The sequence below is a fragment of the Oncorhynchus masou genome, chromosome 5 (genome assembly GCF_036934945.1).
Source record: "Oncorhynchus masou masou isolate Uvic2021 chromosome 5, UVic_Omas_1.1, whole genome shotgun sequence".
Taxonomy (NCBI): Eukaryota; Metazoa; Chordata; class Actinopteri; order Salmoniformes; family Salmonidae; genus Oncorhynchus; species Oncorhynchus masou.
Window position 1 is genome coordinate 47,346,228 of NC_088216.1, and position 7,135 is coordinate 47,353,362.

Here is a 7,135-nt window from a genome sequence, read left to right on the forward strand (position 1 = left end):
TGCATCGTATTGCTTAGTTGATTTGTGCCAACCTTGAATTCAATATATGTCACAGATTGTTAACTTCCTCCATTTTGTATTGGACCTTTATAGATGCAGACCCGATGACATTCAAGCAGCATTTTGAGAGAAAGTATCCCAAGTCTCCGATGGTCCCGGTAACGGTTAACGTGCAGGTCTAATCGACCACACACTCAAATGGAGCTACAGCTGGGGTTAAGATTCTTCCATCATTTACACACAGTAGACATAGTGTAAACCACCATGTCAACAAAATGCTGTCCTCAATGCTTAAGTTGGGTTGTCTATGGCTCAGTTCGTGGAAACGCTGTGATCGCTCATCATCTTTAATTGCAAACCCTCTCTCTAGCTACCCTTTATTCCACACTATGCCTTTTATCCCCTATGGTCCCTCAACTTCAGACACTTTGGAACTCTCTATCTTATTTGTATTTTTATTCATTTATTTATTTCACCTTTATTTAACCAAGTTGAGAACAAGTTCTCATTTACAATTGCGATCTGGCCAAGATAAAGCAAAGCAGTTCGACACATACAACAACACAGAGTTACACACGGAGTAAAACAAACATACAGTCAATAATACAATAGAAAAAGAAGTATATATACAATGTGAGCAAATGAGGTGAGATAAGGGAGGTAAAGGCAAAAAAAAGGCCATGGTGGCGAAGTAAATACAATATAGCAAGTAAAACACTGGAATGGTTGATTTGCAGTGGAAGAATGTGCAAAGTAGAAATAGAAATAATGGGGTGCAAAGGAACAAATTAAATAAATAAATACAGTAGGGGAAGAGGTAGTTGTTTGGGCTAAATTATAGATGGACTATGTACAGGTGCAGTAATCTGTGAGCTGCTCTGACAGCTGGTGCTTAAAGCTAGTGAGGGAGATAAGTGTTTCCAGTTTCAGAGATTTTTGTAGTTCGTTGCAGTCATTGGCAGCAGAGAAATGGAAGGAGAGGCGGCCAAAGGAGGAATTGGTTTTGGGGTTGACCAGAGATATACCTGCTGGAGCGCGTGTTACAGGTGGGTGCTGCTATGGTGACCAGCGAGCTGAGATAAGGGGGGACTTTACCTAGCAGGGTCTTGTCTGAGAGAGATTTACACGGATATCAAAACGTCATGCCAGGGTAAGCCTACACAAAACACATCCCTTATTTGAAGTGTTTCTAAAATCCGAAATGTATATAATGAATTGTGAAAAAACAATTGGAACCATTTCCATATTTGACCGCTAGGTTTTATGGGTATTGTGATGTGTCCACTGTGGGGCTCAAGTAGTATACATTTGAACTTCTTGCCTCTTCCTGTAAGGGATTTCTTCCGAAGAGGAGAGGCGAAAAGGATCAGAGGACCAATATGCATTGTGGTAAGTGTCCATGGTTCTTTTTAATATGTAATGTACACATGAACAACTGACTACATAAAACAAGAAATGTGAAAACCCTAACAGTCCTATCTGGTGCAAACACAGAGACAGGAACAATCACCCACAAACACACAGTGAAACCCAGGCTACCTAAGTATGATTCTCAATCAGAGACAACTAATGACACCTGCCTCTGATTGAGAACCATACGAGGCCGAAACATAGAAATACCCGAAATATAGAACAAACAAACATAGACTGCCCACCCAACTCACGCCCTGACCATACTAAATAAAGACAAAACAAAGGAAATAAAGGTCAGAACGTGACACTTCCTGCTGGAATTCATTTAGTTAGGTATAGGACTCCAAATATTACTCCAGAGAAATAACATACAGATATGTTATGTTAGTTCATGTTATAGCACGCTATCTTTTAAAATAATTATTCCCCTAAAATAAATTGTAATGTAAATATTGACCAAAGCTGTCCCAAAGGGAAATAATGAAATTATAACCAAGCAAGCCGACATTATAAACAAGCAAGCCCTGTTAAGCCTAAGAGGACTGGACACTTGTCCCTTCAGGATGACCTCCTAAATCTGTTTTCTGCTTTGCTTTGCCACTGGTTAGGCTGAAACAACGCTGCCTGGTCTGGCCTCTCCTCTATCTGCACAGGGACGCCACACTGAGCAACCCCTAATGAGGTTGGTGTGTATCATCAGGGTCAGCACCCAGCCTCATCCCTGTCTTTTCGACTAGGGAGGTAGAGGGAGGATGAGGGGGGCCGGCGAGGATGAGAGAGGGCAAGGGATGGATGAAGAAGGATATGAAGGATGAGGGAGGATGAGGAGGAATGAGGAAGGAGGTCGAGGGAGGAAGGACAGGGAGGATGAGGAAGAGAGAGTCCGAGGGGAGGGAGAGGATGGTGAAGATGGACAAAGGGCCTGGGTTCACCCTGAGGCTGAGGAAAGGAGTCACACAGAGACAAGGCGGAACAATATAAAACAAGCCACGACAAGCAAAGATGAGAGATCAGAGGCATTCACTTAAATATCACTTGCATAGCCATACCCATCTCTCGCTCTGTTTGCATCCGATGAATTTGAATAGTTTTCTCTGAAGAGACAAATATCAGCAAATGACAAAGCAAACGTCCTCCATCATATATGGAATACACTGATTTTTTCTGTTTCTTTGCTTTTCTACACGTCTTGTCATGTATCCCTGTTGTAACTGCATAATGTGTGCAGTAAACAGTTCAGTACTCAGCTCTGAACAGGTATAGCCGAGCGGTTAAGAGCATTGGGTCAGTAACTGAAAGATCGCTGGTTCAAATCCCTGTGCCGGCAAGGTGGAAAAAGTTGCCCTTCTGCCCTTCAGCAAGGCAGTTAACCCCCAACAACAACTGCCACTTGAGTGCTGATGATGTTAATTAAGGCAGCCCCCTGCACCTCTCTGATTTCCAGGGGTTTGGTTAAATGCGGAAGACACGTTTCAGTTGAAGGCATTCAGTTGTGCAACTGACTGTGTATCCCCTTTCATGTCTACCAACTCCCCCTGGTTGCTACGATATGCTATTCACATTACTGTACCCACAATCTCTTGGGCATTATCACTCTATTGTGCTGAACACAACCACCCTCAATGCACCCCTGGTTTCACTGTCTGTTTGATTAGGTGAGAGTTTAGCAGTGATATTATTATGCTAATAAGAATCACCTTCACCTGCAAACATTACCCAATGACGTGAGAATCAGCCGTTGACGCAGTGAAACTTCGTCCAATCAACAGCCACCTATCATCTAAAGCATCGTCAATGGTCACTAACGATCATTCCAGTTTTCTGCCAGGCTACAATTAATCAAGTCAAATAGACATTAGGAGTCAGCATGACAATTGATTAAATGTCTCTCCATGAAGAACTGGGTCTGTGTAGGCAGCATCTCAACAGTTTCGTCCATATTGCTTTCACATATCCAGTCTCATGTGCAGGGGACAACTATTCCGACTGAAATTGTGATTTTGGCAAAGTCTTGACCAGAGCAGAATACGTTTGTTTATCTACGTTTCACATGGACACAGAGAACCTGCCTGCTCATCTCTCAACCTTAAGGTTTCATGGCCCCATTCCCTGGTCTGGAAGAAGTCTTACCATTAGTAAGGAGCCATCAGGAAGGAGAGGAGAGCACTGTAAACACACCACCTCAGAAAAGGCTCATGTCATTTATTTATTCACTCCCTTTTCCCAGAACTCTCCACTCACGAACAAGAGCAACACAGATCTGCACTTTCCTGGAGCTTGTCTCAAATATTCTTACTTGGCACACAACACACACACACACACACACACACACACACACACACACACACACACACACACACACACACACACACACACACACACACACACACACACACACACACACTGGTCTGTTTGAAAAGCTCTCTTGCATTTGCAATATTTTCCTCAACACATCGTCCTCCACTTCACCCGCAGATACAGAGAGCCCAGTCTGGAGTTTAAATCACTGTACTGGTGGCACAATACCTGGAAACACGCTGCCACCTTCTCCTGTTCCGCCCTTTCGTTTTTTCGATCCCTTTGGTACTATTTTCACAAGGATTTGGTCAAATTTCACAAAACTCAAAACAGATGTTTTTTCAAAACTCTAAAGCATATTTTCAATTGACTAAGTACAACACACAAAATCCCACAGTAACCTTTTCACCAAACCTAATCAGTCTAGAAATACCTTTCATATAAAGTAATTGCCTTTCACAATGCAATGCTCACAATAGTTTTCCTATGATTCTCTTCTCATTTGTTGAAATACCTTTGACCGTCACTTAATCCAACTGCGCTTAACGGTTAATCACTTAAATCAAATCTAATTTTATTTGCCACACGCGCTGCATACGACAGGTGTAGACCTTACAGTGAAATGCTTACTTACAAGCCCTTAACCAACAATGCTTTAAGAAGTTAAGAAGAAAAACGTGTTAAGTAAAAAATGGATAAGTAAAAAAAATTGAAAATAAGAGTAACAAACAACTAAGCAGCAGTGGTAAAATAGCAATAGCGAGGCTGTATACAGGGGGTACCGGTACAGAGTCAATGTGGAGGCTGTATACAGGGGGTACTGGTACAGAGTCAATGTAAAAAATGGGCACCGGTTAGTCAATGTAATTGAGGTAATATGTACATGTGGGTAGAGTTAAAGTGACCATGCATAGATAATAAACAGAGTAGCAGCAGCATAAAATAGTGGTCTGGGTAGCCCTCTGATTAGCTGTTCAGGAGTCTTATGGCTTGTGGGTAGAAGCTGTTAAGAAACCTTTTGGGCCTAGACTTGGCACTCCGGTACCACTAGTCATACAGTAGCAGAGAGAACAGTCTATGACTAGGGTGGCTGGGGTCTTTGACAATTTTTAGGGCCTTCCTCTGACACCGCCTGGTATAGAGATCCTGGAATGGCAGAAAGCTTGGCCCCAGTGAAGTACTGGGCCGTACGCATTGCCCTCTGTAGTGCCTTGCCGAGCAGTTGCCATACCAGGCAGTGACGCAACCAGTCAGGATACTCTTGATGGTGCAGCTGTAGGACCTTTTGAGGATCTGAGGACCCATGCCAAATCTTTTCAGTCTCCTAAGCGAGAATAGGCTTCGTTGTGCCCTCTTCACGACTTTCTTAGTGTGTTTGGACCATGGTAGTTTGTTGGTGGACACCAAGGTGGACACCAAGGAACTTGAAGTTCTCAACCTGCTCTACTGCAACCCCATTGATGAGAATGAGTGTCTGCTCAGTCCTCCTTTTCCTGTAGTCCACAATCATCTCCTTTGTCTTGATCACGTTGAGGGAGAGGTTGTTGAGGGGCCCTGAGGGGCCCCCGTGTTGAGGATCAGCGTAGCAGATGTTTTGTTACCTACCCTTACCATCTGGGGGCGGCCCGTCAGGAAGTCCAGGATCCAGTTGCAGAGGGAGGTGTTTAGTCCAAGAGTTGCAGACGGAGGTGTAACCGTTTGGTAGACCAATAGATTTTAAACTGGTTTGTGTACTCTATATGGATTTTGAGAACTACAGAAAAAAAGGTGTGTTTGTAAAGTATAAACATCTCAATTACATGTATCGTACATGATAACCATACATAATAAAAACTCATCATTGATAATTGATTTCACATAGTGGTAACTACAATTTGTCACCATATAAAAGGGTGTTTGCTGGATAAACAGCAAGGGAGACGAAGAAATCAAAGAGCCTGTGGCAAAGGTGCCCGTCAGAGAGGTGGTCATGGGCCCCATCAAAGAGGTCAAAGAGGTGGGCATATGGGCCCCGTCAAAGAGGTGGACATCAGACTGAGGGAGGCAGATGGCAGGGAACTGTTGTGTTTTATGATGTCCGGGCCATCGTAGATGACCATGCCTTACCATGGCAGCGGCTGCCAGATTAGTTCACCCAAATCTGAAAAGATCAACTGTCAATTCGATCATGAGAACATTTTGTCAAGAAAAACCGGTAAGTCTGCAAGATATGCACTATGCTTTACCATCATATTTACATTAAATTACATTTATAATACATGTAAATTCACAAAATATGTTACAGTATTCTTACCGTATGATCTATTGACAGTATACTATGTTCCACCCTCAGAATTGACGGAAGACCCCATGGTGGTGACCGTGGCCGTGGGCTGACCTTGGCCATGTACTTGTGAACCATCACAAGTACATCTTTGTTGATGAAGTGGGCTTCAACCTGGACAAAACTGGACACCGTGAGCAGAACATCATCGGCCCGTACTTTCCTTTCCTCAACCCTAGCGAGGAATGTTATTCAGCATGAAGCTGAGTACGATCGCCATTCCAATGAGCGCGCCACCCTCCTTCTGGCCATGTATGAGGCATGCGACGAGTTCAATGCAGACCAATGTCAAGCTTGGATTCGCTTTGCCAAAAGTTTTTTCCCGCGGTGCATGAACAATGAGGCCAAATGCACAAGACAGGCTTGATGCAAATGAATGCGTGCTAAACATTGTTTTATTGTCATTCATTTAATTTGTTACATCTGATTACAGACAGTACACCTATTTTGGAATTATATCTGAAAATGTCATGTTTTTTGTTTTGCACGAACGATTGTAGAGGATGTCTTCCTTGATCAGACCTTTGACTACACATTGGATAGATATTATGGAAATTATAGGTTTTCTGTAATGTAAGTCTATTGCCTAATGTGAAAACTGTGTAATCGACTGTAATTTACAGGACTGGAGCATATTACTTTCAGCACTTCTAAGGGCGATTTGAAACACGTATCTTGCATTGTTTGCTATTGGATTAACTGGTAGTTAAAACGACTAAATTGAAAAGATATCGTTGTGTTGTGTTTTGGTGATTAAACCAATGTTCTCATTACATTTCACAATAAACTTAGATTTTGAATCAATGGTTGTGTGGTGAGAGATGTTTACAATCCAAATTAATGCACAAGGACAGGTTTTGAATGAATGACTGGTTGCATTACAAGTGTGACAAGTTTGGCGTTTTGTACTAACAGTTGTGAAAATATATCACGTGAAAATAGTAGCAAAGCAAAAACAAAAAATAATAATAATAATAATTTCAAATCAGACTGCATCCTACTGTACAGTACAGTACACAATTGCTCACTTCTTGGCGACACTCAACTTGATACTCAACTACATTAAACACATGCATATGAGTTTTTTTTTGTAGTGGTCAT